We start from the raw sequence: 15,337 nt of genomic DNA, 5'->3' as shown, positions 1-15,337 counted from the left end.
GCAACTAGGGATAGTCGGAAGAGGCGATTTCTGATATCGCGGTAATTCCGCATTCCGCTGTAACGAAATTCCATCACCGCTACATTCTGGCGGATCCCCATGGTATTCCGCGGAATTCCACATTCCAGAGGAACCATTTCCACAATGCTAAAGGGAACCTAATGGATGTTTCCTTTTAAACAAATACCAGTTCCCTGGCAGTAGTGTTGGGCGAACAGTGTTCGCCACTGTTCGGGTTCTGCAGAACATCACCCTGTTCGGGTGATGTTCGAGTTCGGCCGAACACCTGATGGTGTTCGGCCTTTTAAGTTCGGGTTCGCCCCGAACTACTAATTGGCCGCCGAACAGGGCCGAACAGGGCCCCTGTTCGGCCGAACAGGGCCCTGTTCGGCTGAATACTGCCCCCCTATGGGGTCGCAGGCATAAGGGGGGAGCATGCCCCGATCGCGGGGGGGGGGGGGGGGGGTCGGAAATTCCCCCCACCCCCTCCGCTAGCGCTCCCCCCTCTGCCCGCTTCCCCATACAAAAGTTTCAGGAAGTACCGGTCCGGTGGTAGTGGGTGGCTGGCAGTGGGCGGCACTGTGAAGTGAGTGACTGAGGAGGAGGAGTCCGGAGAGTGACGCGTTGAGGGAGGCCGGGCAGCGGGCGGTTCAGCAGTAGTACCGTACTACTGCTGAAACGCTCGCTGCCCGGCCTCCCTCAAAGCGTCACTCTCCGGACTCCTCCTCCTCAGTCACTCACTTCACAGTGCCGCCCACTGCCAGCCACCCACTACCACCGGACCGGTACTTCCTGAAACTTTTGTATGGGGAAGCGGGCAGAGGGGGGAGCGCTAGCGGAGGGGGTGGGGTTAATTTCCGACCCCCCCCCCCCCCCGCGATCGGGGCATGCTCCCCCCTTATGCCTGCGACCCCATAGGGCCCCCAAAAGCGGGATGTTCGGGGAGTTCGGGGTTCGGCCCGAACATGCCGAACATTGCGGCCATGTTCGGCGAACTTTCCCGAACCCGAACATCCAGGTGTTCGCCCAACACTACCTGGCAGTCCTGCTGATAACTTTGGCTTTAGAGGTGGCTGAATCACAATCCTGATTACAATTTTTTTTGGGAGTAGCAGGAGTTTTCGTAGGCCATGGGACCTAGAGGTGGTTTCACGGCGGTCATCACAATTTTTTTTGGAGCAGCAGGAGTTGTCGTAGGCCATGGGACCTAGAGGTGGTTCCACAGCAGTCATTACAATTTTTGTTTGGAGCAGCAGGAGTTGTTGTAGGCCATGGGACCTAGAGGTGGTTTCACGGTGGTCATCACAATCTTTTTTGGAGCAGCAGGAGTTGTTGTAGGCCATGGGACCTAGAGGTGGTTTCACGGTGGTCATCACAATTTTTTTGGGAGCAGCAGGAGTTGTCGTAGGCCATGGGACCTAGAGGTGGTTCCACGACAGTCATTACAATTTTTGTTTGGAGCAGCAGGAGTTGTCGTAGGCCATAGGACCTAGAGGTGATTCCATGGCAGTCATTACAATTTTTTTTTGGAGCAGCAGGAGAAGTTGTAGGCCAAAAGCATAGGGTTAGGATAGAATATAACATCGGATAGCTGCAAAAGCTGCATTTTTATGATCTTAAAATGCAAAAATATGCAGCAGAGTTCCATTTGAGGCTTGAAAAACAGCAACATTTTAATTTAGTCTGTCTAATCTTCATCATGAATCAGTGAGAGGGGCCTTGTAATTATCACTGATCAATGACTCATTCATTTTAATGAACGTTAGTATGTCCACATTGTCTGTGGACAGACGGGTCTGTTGGTCGGTGACCACACCCACCTGCAGCACTAAATACTCACTCAGAAAGAACACTGGCGGCGGGGGCATGCATGAACCTCCAGTGCATACTGAGCGAGTTCAGGCCAGGTATCCAGTTGTTTTGTCCAATACTCCATGGGGTTATCATTACTCTCCATATTGTCCGGAGCATTGGCCGACCCCAAGTAATCATTCGCCATACGGGCCAGCCACTGGCGGTGACTACTTTGCCTGCTGGTTGTGCTGCTGCTAGAAGGAGTATCTGGCATTGGCTGATAAAATTCTTTCAACATACTCAGCAGGTTCACAGATTAGCTATTTGTGCTGCTGCTGGGAGTGGGACCACTAGACCTTTGCTGAGTATGATGAGGCTTGGTAGCTTGGGCCCGGGATACAGGTTCAGGAAACGCATCTTCTGCCCAACGAAGAAGGGCATCCCGGATGTGGCTCATCCTGGCATCTGTTTCGGAGGGGGGTATGAACTGCCGCATTTTCCCCTTGCATCGGGGATCTAAGATGGTGGCCACCCTCCATTGAGGCACTGGAACATATGTGCAGCCATAGGGAAGAGATGTCTGCCATTAATCACCTCTTCCTGGCTGTCAGAAAGGTCGTCAAGCTCCAGCTCCACATCAGAATCTTCTTCCCACCCCCGGACAATGGGCTCTTCCGCTTCCACAAGCTATGCTTCGTCATCCAGGACTTGAGCATGCTCACTCACTCCCCCACTTGACTGACCTCTGTTCAGTAGGGCTTCCTCCCACTGTCCGAGCACTTTGTCAAGAGCCTTGTCGAGCATGAAGATAATAGGGAGCACTTCTGATATGCTGCAGAGCTCCTCACTGACCAATTTTGTTGCCTGCTCAAACGGCTCCAAGACTTTACACACCTGTCCAATCAGCTGCCACTGGTCCCCAGTAATGTAGTCAAGTGGCCCTGTTCTGGAGGAAGATGTCTGAGACAGGTATAGCCTGACCGCCATTCGCTGCTCCCACAACCTCTCCAGCATGTGGAGGGTGGAGTTCCACCACGTCGGACAATCAGAAATAAGCCTGTGCTGCAGCAGGCTATGGCAGCACTGCAGCAGCTTCAAGGGCGCGGTGGTGGTTGCAGAGCGACGGATGTGGTCTGACACTTTTCGTGCTGAGGCCACAGCGTCCTTCAACCCAACAAAAGTTCGTAAAAAATTTTGGACTACAAGGTTGAAGACTTGGGCCAAGCAAGGTAAGTGAGTGTAGCCACCTTCAGAAATGGCAGCCAGCATGTTGGCACCATTATTAGACACCACTACACCTGTCTCCAGTTTTCGGGGGAAAAGCCACTGCCGAATCTGATCCTATAAGGCTGCAAGGATTACAGATCCGGTTTGCCTGTTCTTTGTCCATGGATTCTGTCATACTCACCGTGTCTGTGGTCCACAGCGTCCTCGAGCAGGTGTCTCTACGCGTGCGCGCGGGAGGATGCTGGGTCTTGTAGTTCCTCTGAATCCATCACGGCGCTCGGCATTGCGTGGTGTGCGCACGCGCGCACGCAAAGGATGACGCGCGCGGCGCACTGCACATGCGCAGGCATTGATTCTGGCGCCAGATTCAATCACCACCAGTATATAAGCAGCTCTGCCCTTCACTGCAGTGCTGCTTGTTGTGGCAGTTTTGCTAGTGTTACTAGTGCGCTGAACTATTATTTACCTGTGTTGACCTTTGGCTCGTGACTCCGACTACGCTTGATCTCCGCCTGCCCCGACCTTTGGCTTGTTACCCGGTTATCCTTGATCTCCGCTTGCCCTGACCTCTGCCTTGTGACCCCGACCATCCTTGATCTCCGCCTGCCCTGACCTTGGCTTGTTTCTAGACTACACAAATACAATAAAAAACCGCGCTGATAAATAGTAAATGGGTGGCAACAGTGGTGCGCTGCCCTATTATATAAATAGATCACAATGCAAGCTCAGATGGCTGCGCACAAATGTTCACTGTAAACAAGTCTCTATTATCTGCATTAGATGCAATCCTATAAGTGGAACAGTTCAACGCTGTTGATCCAATATACAGATAGTCCAGTGCTTTTTCCTAAGTTAAAGACTGGTCTGCAAATGATCACCTTCAGCGAGTTATCACCACCACCACACCCCTCACAGTGGGCACTCACCGCAATTATATGACCCTCTGTTAGGTGGGTCTTCAGCGCTTATGGGGTCATCAGGCCGCTCCCTGCCACTCAGGAGCTTTGTCCACTCAGTAGAGCTTGTACAGGATCATATACACTTCTAAAACATGAACAGAGCTCTCATAGCTTAATACTGTAAAAACAAGTTTATTCTAAAAGAAAAGCGCACTTACAAACATGAGGCTTGGTGTTGGGCACAGAGTTTTAGTGGGCTCTACCCCAATCGTAGGCCGCCGGGTCGGCTTGTTGCGCTGACTAAGTCCGCCTCCAGTAGCTTTCCACCTCGCCCCTCTGGTGTCTGTAAGTTTGCTAAAATTGTGGTTGCATAAGCTTGACCGGTTTCGTCGCCTAGGCGACTCTTCAGAAGCATGTGCGGACTAGGTGCCATGTTAGTTTTATACCTAAACGTCGTGACAATTTCCTCCCTCCCTCCCCTCTTTTTCCCCCCGGAAGTGCTAAGTTGCCGCAATGTCAACCAAAAGTTTTCCCGTGTATCCGGAAATTTGTTCCGGACTCAGGTTGCCATGGTGATGCGGCTCCTTACCTCTCCTCCCCTTACGTGACGCCATCTGGGTCAGCCAATTGCGGCGCTTACTTTGAAGTACCGCCACGCATGCGTACTGCGTATGAGAGACGCGTATGGCGGACCACTTGAAGCGCGGCTGCGCACATGTAACACGTATTACACACCCTCTTGTGGTCAACCGTCAAACTGCATGCCCATATCGCATATGCGCCTGTAATTTTATTGGGGCCCTCTTGTGGCTGAAAGGCTAACTACACCTATATCTTGTTTTAAACCCTCTCCGGGAGTTACCATTGGGGTATAGTCCTTACAATACAGTTACAATCTGTTGCAAAGAACAGAGAGGTGGACCAAGAGATCATGTCACTGGTTTTGTATACAGTGTGTTACATATGTTTCAAAACCTTCCTCCTAGAACATCAACATTGCTAGCAAACACATCAAAATTAGTCCCTTACATATTTCTGCATAGTATTGGTAAGTGTTTCACTATTCCACTCAAATGCCCACTTCACTTAGTGCAGTATCACTCCCATAACCAAAAACCTTTAGTACATATATAATTTGTAACGCTCTATAACCATATTGGAAGTGCCCTAATTAAACAATAAGTGCCCTCCCCATTTTATAACCATCCCATTCGTGATCCATTAACGGGCATTCGATTGAGGGATCCCACTCTCCCATAAAGATTTTAATTGTTACTCAGGAAACAAACTAAATCTATGTCACTATTAAGTCCCCTAGGTTTGAATGTATTTAACATATAGATCCATTTGGTCTCTCTTTGGAACACACTTTTAACCATATCTCCCCCCCTCCATGGCCTGGTAATTTTTTCCACCCCACAAAATGATAGTAATGACGGGTTGCAAATATGCGCTTGTTTGAAATGGGCCGACAGTGTATTGCTCGTCAGCCCCTTCGCAATATTGCGCAAGTGTTCCCCTATCCTTTCTTTCAAGGGCCTCGTTGTCCTCCCCACATATTGGAATCCGCAGGGACACCAGGCCAGATACACTACAAACTTATCGTTACAGGTGATGAAATCTCTTATCTTAATCGTTTTACCATTTGAGTGTCCTGTTACTAAATTCGTTCTCTGAGGTCTGGCCTCTCTACATCCTTTACAGTCCCTACATGGGTGGTAGCCTGCTCGCTGCCATCCCCTGAACTTAGGCGGCATCTTATTTGGCTCCACACAACTAGGGGCCAATATGTTTTTGAGGTTGGGGGCCCTTCTATAGATGAATTTAGGTCTAGTGGGCAGAATTTTACTCAGGTCTGCATCTGAGAGGAGTATTTCCCAGTGCTTTTCTATAATTTTTTCAAAAGTTTTATATTGGCTATTAAAATCCATAACAAAGGCATAATTATGTTCACTGGGACCATTGTTGCTTTCCCTAACCCTATGAATAAGTTCTTCCCTATTTGTCATTCTCACCCTCTGTATCTCCCTGTCAAGAAACTGTTCTTCATGTCCCTTTTCTATAAACTGATTTTTCAACATGCTAGATTGCACCTCAAAGTCTTCCAATTTACTGCAATTCCTTCTTAGCCTCATAAATTGCCCCCTTGGTACGTTTTTGATCCATTTTGGGTGATGTTCACTCTTAGTGGATATGTACCCATTACGGTCTGTGATTTTGAAAAATGTTTTTGTTTTTATTTCCCTATCCACAACCATTAAGTGAAGATCCAAAAAATTGATTGCCCTTGTATTGTGTTCATAAGACAATTTTATATTCAAGTTATTGTCATTTAGAATATCAAATAGTGATTCTAATTCTTCTTTAGTGCCTCCCCACACCATTAACAGGTCATCAATATATCTTTTCCAAACTATAATTCCCCGTGATGAGTATCGTGCCAAAACACATTCTTCCCATTTTCCCATATAAAGATTTGCGAGGCTGGGTGCAAATCCAGCCCCCATTGCACATCCCCTGTGTTGTCTGTAAAAAGCCCCCCCGTGCCAAAAATAGTTCTTTTGCATAGCAAATCTTAATAATTTCAATAAAAATTCAATCTGATCCGCAGGTAGTTCACCATCTCTGTGCATATAATATTCAACTGCTTCAATTCCCTTTTCCTGTGGAATGCTTGTGTATAGTGAAGCTACATCCACTGTAACTAGTATTTCACCCTCTTCTATTCTGTGCTCTTCTACCTCTTGTATAGTGTGTTTAGTATCTTTCAATACACATGGAAGTTTATTCACTAGTGGTTGGAGGAACATGTCTAGGTATTGGCCCAAACGGTGTGTGATTGAACCAATGCCACTTAAAATTGGCCTACCTGGAGGGTTACAAGGGTCTTTATGTACCTTAGGGACCTGGTATATCACCGGGATACGTGGTGCATTGGGTATCAGGAACCTAAATTCAGCATCATTGATGAATCCCTTGTTGAGGCCCTCTATGAGTATAGTTCTCAATTCCCCCATATATGTCTGGGTCGGATCCCCTTCGAGTTTCTCATATGTATCTTGGTCACTGAACAGTCTGTTGAGCTCAGTCCTGTATTGGTCTTTATTAAGGACCCCCCCCCCCTTATCTGCTGGTCGGACTACCAGTCCTTTGTTATCCAGCAGTTCTTTAGCCAAGTTCTTTACTCCCGCAAATTTCCTGTCTGGTATCTCCCTAATTTCATTACTCACCAGTTTCTTAAAGGCTCCAATGGCATGGAAGCCTGTTTCCTGCGGGTTGAAAGTAGAGTTGTTTTTGAGGGAGGTGTGTTTATAGTTAGTGGGCATATTCAAGTTATTAGCCCTATTGTTAGGTCCTTCTCTTTTGCTGTAGTACTTCTTAAGGTTTAACTTCCTAGTGAATCTTTCCAAGTCTATATATGTTGTAAATTTGTCCATCCCTTTTTTGGGGGCAAATTTAAGACCCTCGTCCAATATTTGTAGTTCTTTATTGGTTAAATGAACTCCGCTGAGATTAAATATTCCTTCCCCTTTTACTTTCTTCTTTTTTTGGCACTCCCTTCTTCCTCCTCTTGCCCCCCTTCTGCGCCTCTTTTCCCTATTGGGTAATTGGGCTCCTCCTCCCAATCTGTCTGGTTGTAAATTCTGTCTCCCTCTAAAAAATGTTCGAAGTTGCTTTCCTGATTTATTGGATCATACCGGTTGCTTTCCTGATTTATTGGATCATACCGGTTGCTTAGTGGTATATTGTAATTCGGTCCTTGTTCATGATGCGGGTTTCTATTAGGGGGTGGATATTGGCCTAGTCTCCCCACTTGGTGTCCCCCTCTCCCCCTGGATGGTGGTATCCAATTAGGTCTTCCCCTTGGTTGTCCCATGGGTGGGGGGCCTCCATTGTATGGTCTGTAAGGTTCCCTGGGGGAATTGAGAACTATACTCAGAGAGGGCCTCAACAAGGGATTCGTCAATGATGCTGAATTTAGGTTCCTGATACCCAATGCACCACGTATCCCGGTGATATACCAGGTCCCTAAGGTACATAAAGACCCTTGTAACCCTCCAGGTTGGCCAATTTTAAGTGGCATTGACAATCACACACCGTTTGGGCCAATACCTAGACATGTTCCTCCAACCACTAATGAATAAACTTCCATGTGTATTGAAAGATACTAAACACACTATACAAGAGGTAGAAGGGCACAGAATAGAAGAGGGTGAAATACTAGTTACAGCGGATGTAGCTTCACTATACACAAGCATTCCACAGGAAAAGATAATTGAAGCAGTTGAATATTATATGCACAGAGATGGTGAACTACCTGCGGATCAGATTGAATTTTTATTGAAATTATTAAGATTTGCTATGCAAAAGAACTATTTTTGGCACGGGGGGGGGGGCTTTTTACAGACAACACAGGGGATGTGCAATGGGGGCTGGATTTGCACCCAGCCTCGCAAATCTTTATATGGGAAAATGGGAAGAGTGTATTTTGGCTTGATACTCATCACGGGGAATTATAGTTTGGAAAAGATATATTGATGACCTGTTAATGGTGTGGGGAGGAACTAAAGAAGAATTAGAATCACTATTTGATACTCTAAATGACAATAACTTGAATATAAAATTGTCTTATGAACACAATACAAGGGAAATCAATTTTTTGGATCTTCACTTAATGGTTATGGATAGGGAAATAAAAACAAAAACATTTTTCAAAATCACAGACCGTAATGGGTACATATCCACTAAGAGTGAACATCACCCAAAATGGATCAAAAACGTACCAAGGGGGCAATTTATGAGGCTAAGAAGGAATTGCAGTAAATTGGAAGACTTTGAGGTGCAATCTAGCATGTTGAATGGTTGTGGATAGGGAAATAAAAACAAAAACGTTTTTCAAAATCACAGACCGTAACGGGTACATATCCACTAAGAGTGAACATCACCCAAAATGGATCAAAACGTACCAAGGGGGCAATTTATGAGACTAAGAAGGAATTGCAGTAAATTGGAAGACTTTGAGGTGCAATCTAGCATGTTGAAAAATCAGTTTATAGAAAAGGGATATGAAGAACAGTTTCTTGACGGGGAGATACAGAGGGTGAGAATGACAAATAGGGAAGAACTTATTCATAGGGTTAGGGAAAGCAACAATGGTCTCAGTGAACATAATTATGCCTTTGTTACGGATTTTAATAGCCAATATAAAACTTTTGAAAAAATTATAGAAAAGCACTGGGAAATACTCCTCTCAGATGAAGACCTGAGTAAAATTCTGCCCACTAGACCTAAATTCATCTATAGAAGGGCCCCCAACCTCAAAAACATATTGGCCCCTAGTTGTGTGGAGCCAAATAAGATGCCTCCTAAGTTCAGGGGATGGCAGCGAGCAGGCTACCACCCATGTAGGGACTGTAAAGGATGTAGAGAGGCCAGACCTCAGAGAACGAATTTAGTAACATGACACTCAAATGGTAAAACGATTAAGATAAGAGATTTCATCACCTGTAACGATAAGTTTGTAGTGTATCTGGCCTGGTGTCCCTGCGGATTCCAATATGTGGGGAGGACAACGAGGCCCTTGAAAGAAAGGATAGGGGAACACTTGCGCAATATTGCGAAGGGGCTGACGAGCAATACACTGTCGGCCCATTTCAAACAAGCGCATAATTGCAACCCGTCATTACTATCATTTTGTGGGGTGGAAAAAATTACCAGGCCATGGAGGGGGGGAGATATGGTTAAAAGTGTGTCCCAAAGAGAGACCAAATGGATCTATATGTTAAATACACTCAAACCTTGGGGACTTAATAGTGACATAGATTTAGTTTGTTTCCTGAGTAACAATTAAAATCTTTATGGGAGAGTAGGATCCCTCAATCGAATGCCCGTTAATGGATCACGAATGGGATGGTTATAAAATGGGGAGGGCACTTATTGTTTAATAAGGGCACTTCCAATATGGTTATAGAGCGTTACAAATTATATATGTACTAAAGGTTTTTGGTTATGGGAGTGATACTGCACTAAGTCAAGTGGGCATTTGAGTGGAAGGGTGAAACACTCACCAATACTATGCAGAAATATGTAAGGGACTAATTATGATGTGTTTGCTAGCGATGTTGATGTTCTAGGAGGAAGGTTTTGAAACATATATAACACACTGTATACAAAACCAGTGACATGATCTCTTGGTCTACCTCTCTGTTCTATTTATTCTCATAGTTACCAATTTTGCAACAGATTGTAACGGTATTGTAAGGACTATACCCCAATGGTAACTCCCGGAGAGGGTTTAAAACAAGATATAGGTGTAGTTAGCCTTTCAGCCACAAGAGGGCCCCAATAAAATTACAGGCGCATATGCGATATGGGCATGCAGTTTGACGGTTGACCACAAGAGGGTGCAACATAGAGGTGCGCGTGTGTAATATGTGTTACGTGTGCGCCGCCGCACTTCAAGTGGTCCGCCATACGCGTCTCTCATACGCAGTACGCATGCGTGGCGGTACTTCAAAGTAAGCGCCGCAATTGGCTGACCCAGATGGCGTCACGTAAGGGGAGGAGAGGTAAGGAGCCGCATCACCATGGCAACCCGAGTCCGGAACAAATTTCCGGATACACGGGAAAACTTTTGGTTGACATTGCGGCAACTTAGCACTTCCGGGGGGAAAAAGAGGGGAGGGAGGGAGGAAATTGTCACGACGTTTAGGTATAAAAACTAACATGGCACCTAGTCCGCACATGCTTCTGAAGAGTCGCCTAGGCGACGAAACCGGTCAAGCTTATGCAACCACAATTTTAGCAAACTTACAGACACCAGAGGGGCGAGGTGGAAAGCTACTGGAGGCGGACTTAGTCAGCGCAACAAGCCGACCCGGCGGCCTACGATTGGGGTAGAGCCCACTAAAACTCTGTGCCCAACACCAAGCCTCATGTTTGTAAGTGCGCTTTTCTTTTAGAATAAACTTGTTTTTACAGTATTAAGCTATGAGAGCTCTGTTCATGTTTTAGAAGTGTATATGATCCTGTACAAGCTCTACTGAGTGGACAAAGCTCCTGAGTGGCAGGGAGCGGCCTGATGACCCCATAAGCGCTGAAGACCCACCTAACAGAGGGTCATATAATTGCGGTGAATGCCCACTGTGAGGGGTGTGGTGGTGATAACTCGCTGAAGGTGATCATTGGCAGACCAGCCTGTAACTTAGGAAAAAGCACTGGACTATCTGTATATTGGATCAACAGCGTTGAACTGTTCCACTTATAGGATTGCATCTAATGCAGATAATAGAGACTTGTTTACAGTGAACATTTGTGCGCAGCCATCTGAGCTTGCATTGTGTTTCTAGACTACGCTCTCCATCAAGCAGTGTCTTCCTGTTCTCCAAATCATTGTGGTCTGGAGCCCTCTTCCAGCCTAACATGCAGAGGGATTTAAAGCAGAATGGGACGCAGGTTGGATAGGGACAGGACGACTAGAAAAAGAAGAGGAGGGGCCCGTTGCTGTTGCTTTTCCTCCACCCATCTTATTGTAATTCTTTACATATTCGAACTCCCGTCTGTGGTGGTTGCGCAGATGGCTTATCAGCCTTGACGTGCCGAACCCGCTGCCTGATTTGCCTCTGCTCACCGATTTACGACACACAGAACAGACTGCCTTGGATTCATCCTCTTCCAGAACAGTAAAATAATTCCATGCAGGGGACGTGCGTGCACATGGAGCAGTGGTGCGAGTGGTGCGACCTGTTCTAGCACATCGATGCTCAGCATTGGGCTGGTGGGTACTGACAGACAGGAAAGCACTTGCAGGCTGCTGGCCAACCTTCTACTCTGTTTTTCCATGCTGCTCATGCCTGCTTGTGCCTAATCCACCAGATGGCGACCACGTTGGATCAGCCGCCTCATCATCCAAAACATCATCCAGTTCAACCAAAGCACTGGAACCCATAAGCGACTCTTCTGGACCCTCCACCTGGCCACGAAACACCTCTGTAGTTGACTGGTGATGTTGATTGGTGGTGGTGAAACACCATAGAGAACAAAGTTAATCCAGGCCTCGCTTGCCAATAATCAAAAAATCTTTATTGTGGACAAACAACCATAGAATTGAATAAAAATCACAGTTCAAACATTACAACCGCTACAAAAAGCCTCAGGAGTAACACAGCACTTCCCCGCTGCCCCACACGCTCCACACATACGACCATTCACACCAACCACTGTATAGGATAAATCTGCATGCAGATGTAATGTGTAATATTGGCAGTTCCTGACTTCTGCAATAGCTATTGCTTAGATGCCTCTCTGCAAATTATTCTATGGTTGTTTGTCCACAATAAAGATTTTTTGATTATTGGCGAGGCCTGGATTAACTTTGTTCTCTATGGTGTTTTGCAGATATATGTCTGAGTTAAAGGCCCACAAACAATCGGTCTGTTTGCAGATGAGGTGGATTTGCCACTCTATGCAACAGACATTCCGACTGTGTTGCCTGTTGAAGACCAATGCAAATTTTTTGAATGATTGGTGATGGTGATACAAGCTCCCAGTTGTGATGGATTACTGGATGAATAAAACACAGGGGCTATTTCTGTCACCACAGAACCCACCACTTCTTGGGACCTTGGTCCCATGGTCTCCTCCAATTCCTCATCCCAATCCTTCTGCATATCTCTCTCATCGACATAGGCGTTCTTTAATTCTGGAGGAGAGTACTGGGAGGAAGCAATCTCGTCAAGAGAAGCAGCTGCGTTCGGGTTCTGGTCATGAGGAACCTGGCCACTACTGGTGCTTCTGCCACTAGCTTCAAGTTCCTCCCACTGGATAGAGGGTTCCTGATCGAAATAATCAACTACTCTGTTCGCCTGCTGCTCTGTCAAAATTTTCCTGCGTGCAAACACAGGGAAGACATCTCTGATCAGGGCGGAACTCTTCCTTCTGCTGCTGCCACCCTCAACCTGATCACTTAATGGACGTGATCCACCAACACCACCATCACTCCATTTTCTTTTAGGAGTGGCAGGAAATTGCTGCTGCTCTCGCTCCATTGTTTTTGGGTCAAAAACTTTATTGGGGAAGGGGTATGAGTGACAGAACCAAAGTAAAATAAATCCACGTAACTTGAACTAAAAAACAGATAAGAAAATAAGGGGGTGAAATAAAGAAAATAAATCAAAAACAAAACAAAAAAAAATGAACTTGCGGCCTTGCTGGCTCTGTCTAACCCTCTCCACACAGCAACTACTAGTACACTACACTATAATCTATCACTCAAACAAACAATCTACTGTCACTCTCTCACAAATACACCTAGCTACTACTAATAATAGCTCACACTCAATCTAATTATCTCTCACAGTCTTTAAAAATACTTTTGTTTTATATACAGTCTTTAAAAAGACTATTGTTTTATGTTGAAACAACTAATAAGGGTCTGTCTCTCCTCTCTCCAACACCAGACTGAAACCCACAAGCTTCGTGACTGTCACACCTCTCTTATATACAAAATGGGTGGGATAGCTGATGATAGGTAGCAAGGAGCTGGTTGGTAACGTAGGATTAGTTGGTTTTTGTTAAGACTCTAATTGGTGCAGCAATTCCATTTTTAATGCAGAAATCAGCATGTTTTAAGCTTCTGTGATGTAGTCTATCCATTTGATCCTTCTGATTGGCTAACGCAGCTTTTACACGCTTCTGATTAAATTCCGACGGAATTCCGCATAGAAATTCCGCTATTTCCGATTACCGCTATAGGATCGATTTCCGAAGAGGATAGGAGGCGCCCGTATGGTGTATTGGGTGTTCTCTTAGTACAAAGAGACTCCACTTGATAAAAAGTTTAAGAAGGTTTATTAAGCACAAAAGACAACGCGTTTCGCGGTCCAAGCCGCTTCCTCAGGTCAGTGACAGGTGCTTTCTAAAAAAAGAAAAGGGGGGCGCTCGGGGTCATAAAACATAAAACATAAAAACAAACGTATCGTGATATGATATTAACATTATACGTGTGAGTTAGGGTCACAAACCAGTTATGAGCTATGTGGTCTCGCTCTCTGTTAAGATAATATACATGTACAAGGGAGGTAGATGATGAGACAATTCATAAAGAACAGTTGATGATAAAAAACATACCAATAAAAGTAGAATCAACCTTTTTCTAAGGAGCAGCGACCAACGATCATAAAGACCGAGTGGGGACGGGACTTCCCTACACGCCTATACAAGTGGTTGCCTCTAGCAACCTACACTTGTGAGTATATTTTTTTCTAATCTCTATCTCATTATCTGAAGATAATACACCAAAAGGGCTCCTGGTACCCCTGCGGGTTTTTTCTTTTCTCTCTTCCACACTGACCAGATTACCGCTATAGCTTTGCCAATTTACGACCGGAATCTCGGAAATCTCCATTCCGCGGAATTAGACGAGGAACCCTACCTGCAACGTTTAGCAGCTTATTCCTCCTACAGCATCGCCCATGTGCACTACCAATGCTCTTACTTGCAGAGATGGCAAATGTGTATATTCATTTGTGTTTGGCCTAACATGCAGGCACAGCAGGTAGTATTCTGGGACCCCCTGCCTAGCAGTCCTGCTGATTATTCTGGTCAGTAGGGTCTAATTCACATACCTGAAACAAGCATGCAGCTACTCTTCTCAGATTTGTCACAGACATGTGATCTGCATGCTTATTCAGGTTCTATGACTGAAAGTATTAGAAGCAGAGGATCAGCAGGGCAGCCAGGCAATATGCATTATTTAAAAGGAATGCTTGGCAAATATTATTTAAGGCACTCTTTCAGGCTCAAAAGTTTTTTTTAGATTTGTGTAGGCACACCATTGCATATCTTTTTTATGTCTATGTGGAATCTGCTGGTTTAGCTATTGCCAAACAAAATCACTTTTCATTGAAAAATGTAACATTTGAGCTTTTTCATTGCTAGGCTGTTAGATGGTGTTTTTAGATCTGTGTCTATAGATGGACTACAAACCAAATTGAAAAATTGGACTCCTTGTTTAAATGTGGAATATTGATTGCTTATCAGTTAATAGGTATATTTGCATTAACTGAATTCAATTATCCTCATATATATCTGTTATTTCATAAATGATTCCCATATGGGTTTAAGTAATCAGAAAGATTTTTAACATTTAGTATATTTTTCTAGCTTTTTATCATCTCCATTTACATATTAGTGCTGCAGACTAATCACACGCGTTTAATCAAATGACGTACTCTCTAAAGCAATGTTGCCATCAACATATGACAGCTTATTAAGCCCCAGTGTAAAACTATAGATATGTGCTTCCTTAAAGGGACACTCCACCACCATGCCCCACAACCTTCTCTGACCACAACGGGTATGTGCACCACCAGCAATCATATTGCATAAGTTATCTTTTAGCAAAATTGAAGAGCCAT

The sequence above is a fragment of the Hyperolius riggenbachi genome, chromosome 1 (assembly GCF_040937935.1).
Source record: "Hyperolius riggenbachi isolate aHypRig1 chromosome 1, aHypRig1.pri, whole genome shotgun sequence".
Classification (NCBI taxonomy): Eukaryota; Metazoa; Chordata; class Amphibia; order Anura; family Hyperoliidae; genus Hyperolius; species Hyperolius riggenbachi.
This window is presented reverse-complemented; position numbering follows the sequence as displayed.